This window comes from Salvelinus fontinalis, chromosome 29 (genome assembly GCF_029448725.1).
Source record: "Salvelinus fontinalis isolate EN_2023a chromosome 29, ASM2944872v1, whole genome shotgun sequence".
Lineage (NCBI taxonomy): Eukaryota > Metazoa > Chordata > Actinopteri > Salmoniformes > Salmonidae > Salvelinus > Salvelinus fontinalis.
In genome coordinates, this window is record NC_074693.1 from 36,977,779 (window position 1) to 36,986,511 (window position 8,733).

The 8,733-nt window shown below is 41.9% G+C and overlaps 1 pseudogene; it reads left to right on the forward strand.

The window, feature by feature from the left end:
• Nucleotides 1–679: 679 nt before the first annotated feature.
• On the forward strand, nt 680–5,832 carry LOC129827944 (translation factor GUF1, mitochondrial-like; annotated as a pseudogene).
• The last annotated feature ends 2,901 nt before the right edge of the window (nt 5,833–8,733 follow it).

The following is an 8,733-nucleotide window of genomic DNA, read 5'->3' on the forward strand; positions in this document are numbered from 1 at the left end:
CCAAGTCTGCGGCGTTAAATTGGCTAGTTAAATGTCAATGTACTGAAGCTTTGTAACAAATTGATTAGCTAGCAGTAACTAACATAAATCCTGAAGGGTGTAGAACGATTTTTAAAGGCATCTTTTGGGACTTTAATCAAACAAGATGAAGGAGCCAGAGCTGTAACACAGTTTGCAGCTTGCACTGGCATTAGTATGTATGTTGCCTAGAAACCCTGCGTTCGGGCAGAAACTAGAGTTTGAATCAGGAAAGTTTACTCTCACGACCTCTACAAGCCAGAATGTTGAATACGATTATATTTTTATGTACTTTACTGGTTGTCTGTGCTGTTGGTCCTTTTGGCGGTAGAAATGTGAGACAATATATCCACAGGAAATTATAATTACATAGACTTGTCAAAGCACTGTTAATGCATATAGATGTATATCCCCTGAAGCATGCGCAGATCCATGTAATCACGAACTGGGCAAGTATGCATGTCTCCTGCAAGTAATTTTTAACTTGTGCGCACAGGAATGCACAAACATTGCTTTGAAAATGTGATGTAATTATACTTTCCTATGGATATACTGTCTTACATCCCTACAGCCAAAAGGACCAACTACACTGACAACCGGTAAAGTGCTTACAAATATTATTTTATTCAACCTTCTGGCTTTTAGAGGTGGTGAGAGGAAACGTTCCTGATTCAAACGCTAATTTATGCCCAAAGTAGAACTCTCTGCAATTCAACGTTGGGTTCAGGCAACGATGGATTTAGAGAGCACCTGTTTTCTGCACACACAACACCACCAATATGCTCAGTACACAGGCTGACAAAGTAAGGAACTCCACATTGCAAACGGACAGCGTGCATGCAGTGTCCATTCGTTTATAAAGTCTTGTCCTTTATTGTAACTACACTAACTTTGTTATGTCATAGATATGGCAAAGTTCCCAGTGGAGAGGATCATAAATGTCAGCATCATTGCTCACATTGACCATAGGAAAAGCACCTTGGCTGACAGCCTTCCGGAAATTACAGGTCTCATGTGCATTACCATATCCATACTCATGGATCACACAGATACTCATGCATTTAGTTGTATTGTATGATATGGCTCACCTCATCGCTTGGTTTTGACAGGTGCCATAATCACCAGGAATACCCCCATAGCTGCGGGAAATGGGGGTGCTGAGGGTGCTGCAGCAACCTTGAAAAATCAACATAATAATAATTGAAACAAAACATTTACACAGCGTCAATAGGCGGTATTTTATAAACAAACATATACAGTAGGAGAAGGTGTCTGCATTCTGACGCGAATGTGCTTGTGGGTCTCTCTCTCCAGGGATGTGTCCTATTGACCAGTCGGACTACAGCGCCCTCCGCAGTGCTGTGGAGAAACTGACATTCAACGACTCCAGTTGGATGTGCAGAAGGACAGCAGTCTGGCACTGGGAGCAAGCCTGAGGTTATATCATAACAATACCAACTAAATTATCATGTAATCTCTCATCCACTACTCAAAGCTATGCAAGTGGTGAAGGGTTGACCTTGACTTATGTTCTTCATTTGTTTTATTTTTGAGGGATACCAATTTCAGCCGTGATCATGCACTCCTAAATTGTACTTGCTCTCTCCTCACTTACTTTCTTTCCCTTGGTCTTTCTTTCCTTCCTTCCTTTCGCAGGCTATGCTTCCTGGGCCTGCTCCACATAGAGTTGTTTAACCAGCGCTTGGAGAAGGAGTACAACTCCTCTGTCAAAGTGACAGCCCCCACCATGCCTACAAGGCTATCCTGTCCTGCGCCAAGCTCATTAAGGTAATACACAGCACCACCTCTACAGGGGGCTTCAAATTACATGTACATCTATTGCTGGGAAAAGTTTACATGATATCACAGCAAAATAAATGCACACATATATATATATATATAGAGTTCTTTCGGAAAGTATTATAACCCCTTGAATTTTTCCACTTTTTTGTTAGGTACAGCCTTATTCGTAAATGTATTAAATTGTTTTCAATCTACACACAATACCCCATAATGACAAAGCAAAAACAGTTTTTTAGAATGTTTTGCAAATGTTTTGGAGGCTGAACCTTCGCCCCAGTCTGAGGTCCTGGGCAGGTTTTCATCAAGGATCTCTCTGTACTTTTCTCCGTTCATCTTTCCCTCAATCCTAACTAGTCTCCCAGTCCCTGTTGCTCAAAAACTTCCCCACAGCATGATACTGCCACCACCATGCTTCACCGTAGGGATGGTGCCAGGTTTTCTCCAGAAGTGAAGATTGGCATTCAGGCCAAAGTGTTCAATCTTGGTTTCTTCAGACAAGAGAATTGTGTTTCTCATGGTCTGAGAGTCATTAGGTACCTTTTGGCAAACTCCAAGCGGGCTGCCGTGCCATTTACTGAGGAGTGGCTTCTGTCTGGCCACTCTACCATAAAGGCCTGATTGGTAGTGCTGCAGAGATGGTTGTCCTTCTGGAAGGTTCTCTCATCTCCACAGAGGAACTCTGGAGCTCTGTCAGAGTGACCATCGGGTTCTTCGTCACCTCCCTGACCAAGGAGTCTTGGTGGTTCCAAACTTAATCCATTTAATAATGATGTGATCTTGGGGACCTTCAATGCTGCAGACATTTTTTGGTACCCTTCCCCAGATATGTGCCTCGACACAATCCTGTCTCGGAGCTCCACAGACAATTATTTTGACCATATGGCTTGGTTTTTTGCTCTGACATGCACTGTCAACTCTAGGACCTTATATAAACAGGTGTGTGCCTTTCCAAATCATGTCCAATCAATTGAATTTACCACAGGTGGACTCCAATCAATTTGTAGAAACATCTCAAGGATGATCAATAGAAACAGGATGCACCGGAGCTCAATTTCAAGTCTCATAGCAAAGGAAAGCAAAGTTTCATTTTCAACAACAAAAAATGTAAAACTCTTCCATTTGTCATTATGGTGTATTGTGTGTAGATTGTAAAGGACATTTTTTATTTAATCCATTTTAGAATAAGGCTATAACGTAACAAAATGTGGAAAAAGTCAACGGGTCTGAATTCTGTCATGTGAACCTAAAATATGAGAGTTTATAACTCTCCTATTGTGTTGTAGGAGCATGGGAAGGAGAAGATCTGCATAGTGAACCCAGCCCAGTTCTCGGACAGGTCTGTAGTGACAGAGTACCTGGATCCCATGGTGATGGGGACCATCTTCGCCCCTGACGACTACACCGGGAAAATCATGAGTATCTGCTTGGTAAGCCAGCCTGGCTTTCAGATGTTGCTAATTATTTGTTTGAATGATCACTGTGTAATCGAGAAATTTACGAACAGGGGTTTGGATTTGTCACTTTGCAAAACCAGTTTAACAAATTGAGTCATTGTATATTCCTAATTTTCTCAACAGTTGTGAGTATGAGGATACCGGGCGCCAATGTGATCAAGATGGATATTCTGCTGAACAGGAAACCTGTGGAGGAACTCACCTCTGTTGTTCACAAGTAAGACTTTGATAATTAGTGCTCAGACAATGACTGAATCCTAACTCAAACTTTTTTTGCATATCTCCCATTTACATTACGGTATGATTCAACTCTTGAATTAGTGTCTGCTTCTCAAATTACTATTTGGCCCAATGTCTCAATATTTCAAGGGCCATTAATACTACGATCTATTTGAGTACCGTAACGATGTGACCCTTGGGTACCTTCTGTTGTGTTTTCCTACGTAGAGAGATTGGGCGTACAGTGCAGGCAATGCCATGTGCGAGCACCTGCATGACACCATAATCGGACAAATGTTTGAGATCACAGTACAAACATCCATCGGCAGCAAAGGGAGATGTAATTGAACATTTTCATAATGACCCTGAAATAAGACTCATACGACCAAGTTGGTAGCTTTTGAGATTGCATGACACCCTCGCTCTCTCTCGCAGGATTACGGGAAAAATGTGCTTGCAAAATGTGTAAGGAAACTTTTGCTAATTCGTTTAAAACGTGGGTGTGTACGATGTCTAGTATGGTAGCTGATCCTAGTCTCTTACTCTCTTTTAGCACAGAGATGATAACAAGAAAGATGAAGCACCTGAAAAACCAGGCGGAGGGTAAAAAGAAGATGCTGTATGTTGGCACGTGCAAGTCCCCAAAAGATGTCTTCATCAGTGTTCTGAAGAGGAAAGACAAGTAGAATATCAGTATCCTTATTTATTGAAGCAAGTTTTGTTCAACAAATAGACTTTAAAACAGCAAAATAATGTCCCATACATAATTTTAACCCCCCAAAAAGTTATGTAGATCCCATTGCCAAGACAAATAAATGACATGCACAGATTACTCACTCAAACAGACTTTAAGTGCAAGGTGTAATACATCAAGGAACGCTTGTAAATAATAAAACAAGATATGTTATGTAATTTGTTCTGTTTCTCTCCCAATGGATCCAATGTGTCGGTTGTAACAATTTGGCTGAATCTTAATTGTACTTGTATTTCCTTGATTCCTCTCTCCTTGCCGTCGCCTCAAAACACATTGGTGGTCAAGATCTGCTCCATTGTGCTTTGAGAATGAGACGAGGGAGGGCTTGAGGAATCAAGGAAATACAAGAGATGAACCCTTTGTGTACTGTTCTGTGCAGTTAGAGTTCTGCTCCACTAGAGGGCCGGGCACACTTACAACCCCTTCTCAAATCAAATTTTATAGGTAACATACATGGTTAGCAGATGTTAATGCCAGTGTAGCGAAATGCTTGTGCTTCTAGTTCCGACCGTGCAGTAATATCTAACAAGTTCACAATAACAAGTAGATGGTATAGAGTACAGTATATACATATGAGATGAGTAATGTAGGGTATGTAAACAGTATATAAAGTGGCATTGTTTAAAGTGACTAGTGATACATTTATTACATCCAATTTTTTATTATTAAAGTTGCTAGAGATTTGAGTCACTATGTTGGCAGCAGCCACTCAATGTTAGTGATGGCTGTTTAACAGTCTGATGGCCTTGAGATAGAAGCTGTTTTTCAGTCCCTCGGTCCCAGCTTTGATGCACCTGTACTGACCTCGCCTTCTGGATGATAGCGAGGTGAACAGTCAGTGGCTCGGGTGGTTGTTATCCTTGATTATCATTTTGGCCTTCCTGTGACATCAGGTGATGTAGGTGTCCTGGAGGGCAGGTAGTTTTCCCCCAGTGATGCGCTGGGCAGCCCGCACCACCCTCTGGAAAGCCTTACGGTTGTGGGTGGAGCAGTTGCCGTACCAGGCGGTGATACAGCCCGACAGGATGCTCTCGATTGTGCATCTGTAAAAGTTTGAGTGTTTTTGGTGACAAGCCAAATTTCTTCAGCCTCCTGAGTCTGCAAACTTGATGATTGAGTTGGAGGCGTGCATGGCCACGCCGTCATGTGTGAACAGGGAGTACAGGAGAGGGCTGAGAACGCACCCTTGTGGGGCCCCAGTGTTGAGGATCAGCGGGGTGGAGATGTTGTTTCCTACCCTCACCACCTGGGTGCGGCCCGTCAGAAAGTCCAGGACCCAGATGCACAGGGCGGGGTCGAGACCCAGGGTCTCGAGCTTAATGACAAGTTTGGAGGGTACTATGGTGTTAAATGCAGCTTTGGTTTGAGGAGTGTATGCTGCTTATCATTGAGCATACTATCATTTGCATTTTTTTCGACCAATAAAACGAACTCTACATGGCAAGTAGTAGATACATTTTTCTTATTCGATCTTCTTCTGTGGGGAGGGTTATGTTAAAAAAAATAAAACCATTGAGATGTGAACTAGGGATCTTGTGCATGGTAACCCAAGAGTCAAGCACTCTGCCATCAAGTGGAACTGAAAGATGATTTGTGTTACTTCTATTGTCATTGGTCACTGTAATTAATAACTGTAGTTATATATATGTATATTTTTTTGTATATTACTAGTACCTACTAAAGTTATTAATATATATAGAAATGCAACATGTAAAGTGTTGGTCCCATGTTTCATGAGCTGAAATAAGATCCCAGAAATGTTCCATATGCACAAAAAGCTTATTTCTCTTCAATTTTGTGCACAAATTTGTTTACATCCCTGTTAGTGAGCATTTCTCCTTTGCCAAGATAATTAATCCACCTGACAAGTGTGGCATATAAAGAAGCTGATTAAACAGCATGATCATTACACAGGTGCAAGGTGCTGGGGAGAAAAGGCCACTAAAATCTGCAATTTTGTTACACCACAGATGCCTCTAGTTTTGAAGGAGTGTGCAATTGGCATGCTGACTGCAGGAATGTCCACCAGAGCTGTTGCCAGAATAATGTTAATTTCTCTACCATAAACTGCCTCTGTTGTTTTTAGAGAATTTGGCAGTACGTCCAACCGGCCTCACAACAGCGTGTATTGCGTCGTGTGGGCAAGCGGTTGACTGATGTCAACAGAGTGCCCCATGGTGGCGGTGGGGTTATGGTATGGGCTGGCATAAACTACGGACAACAAACACATATGCATTTTATCAATGGCAATTTGAACGTACAGAGAAACCGTGACGATATCCTGAGGCCCATTGTCGTGCCATTCATCCACTGCCATCACCTCATGTTTCAGCATGATAATGCACAGCACTAGCTCATACCAGATACTGACTGGTTTTAAGTATCTGTGACCAACAGATGCATATCTGTATTCACAGTAGTGAAATCCATAGATTAGGGCCTAATGAATTTATTTCAATGGACTGATTTCCTTAAATGAACTGTAACTCAGTAAAATCTTTGAAATTGTTGCATGTTGAGTTTATATTTTGGATGGAAAAGAAAGTGGTGAGATTTGAGCCAGGAATGTTGTGGGTCACAACACGTTTTTAACACTCCGACCTACCACCCTGATAGTTTGTTGTATTTGACTCCCGCCTGTCAATGTACACTCTGCCCACTAAGTATTCAAATCAACCAATCACATTTTCTCCTGCCCTCAAAACAGCTGGGTCCCGTTCGACTGATTCGACTTATTTAGACAGGTAAATGCCTTGGCCTTGGTACCTGAAGAATGGAATAAGGAAAACTCCACTAATCACAAGTCAATATAAAACATTTACATAGAAATGGCAGCAGAGGGCGTTCTCACATTTCTCCTAAAGGTGTTCTTTCGCTGTAGTCGCTCATTTTGCAACATTCAAAACAAAACTCAAAATCCTTAATTTAGTGTAATTTGTAGGAAGAAATGAACATGATGCTGTTTTAAAAATATTGTTTTAAAATGTATTTGAAAATACTATGTACAAACTGCTGCTGGTTTGATTTATGGCAACAAAAAAACTCCCTATTCTCCTGAGCAAGATTACAAATGACGCCTTTTGTCAGAATTCTTTTTAATTTATAACACTTTTACAGCCATTCAAATATCTGAAGCCAAATCCTGGGTGTATAATGCCTTGTTCACACTGCAGGCCTATAATGCTCAAATCAGTTTTGGAATACTGACTGTCCAAATAGCAAGTTATAAGTGACCAAATAGGATTTATATGTGTTCAGACAGCAGTAATTTGCTGACATGGCTAAGCTAGTTGTCATAGTAAAGACAGGTGTGTGCGCAGTGGTGTAGGCTGATTTGGGCACGTGCTTCCGATCACTCAGAAGTTATGTAGTAAGCGAAGGTGACAATGCCTGCCATGGATGTTTCCCAGGTGCTTTGAATGTTCAAAATCATATTGTGAGAACACTTAAGGCCTCAAAGGACAAGATGATCCAACTTTCAAAACGAGTCCTTTTTTGTCTAGCCACAGCAGTCAACTAGCTAGCTAAGTAGCAGTTTAACTTTCTAGCACATTCACTCATTTGTTTGTAAACATTTAACAAGCTAGTTAGCTACCACATTTTCTTGGCAAACTGTCAACAGAGTAGCTAGCAAGCAACAAGATATGCCAAATAACAGTTTAATAAATCATTTGACCACATGGCCAGCAGTGGCGGTTCTAGACCATTTCAACTGGGGGGGCCAAGCTGGGGCCAGTTGTACTGTTAGAGGGGCCAGTTACATTAGACGTTATTGTTGTCATCGTTTTCTTCACTGCATTGAAGGCATTAGCAGGCAAAAGACCATGTTCATAATCATCACCGCTGCCACTGTCTAATAACGGATGTAAAATAAAAACGATAGCAAAAATTAGTTAAGTAAACATTATTTCATACTCCACATTTAAGGGGGCCACAAGGGGGTCCAAAATTGTTGTCACAGGGGCACTGCCCCCCCCCCCCCCCTCCCCCAGAACCACCACTGATGGCCAGGAATAAGTATTGTATCTGACATGTGCTTTTTAGCTGTTCAGACTGCAGGAAAAAGAACAGATTCAAATCAGGTTTGCAAAAAAATAGGATTTGACTCACTTCAAACTGCCAATGAGAACAAGGCTTTTACAGTGCCGTCGGGAAAGTATTCAGACCCTGTTAGTTTACATCTCTGGCCCAGCCAGAGAGGACATTCAGAGACTTGTCTCAAAGCTAGCCCTGCATTGTCTTGGCTGTGTGTCCTGTTGGAAGGTGAAGCTTCACCCCAGTCTGAGGTCCTAAGTGCTCTGGAGTAGGTTTTCATTAAGGATCTCTGTACTTTGCCTTTGTTCATCTTTGCCTCGATCCTGACTAGTCTCCCAGTCCCTGCCACTGAAAAACATCCTCACAGCGTGATGCTGCCACCATCATGCTTCACCATAGGGATGGTGCCAGGTTTCCACCAGACGTGATGCTTGGCATTCAGGCCAAATA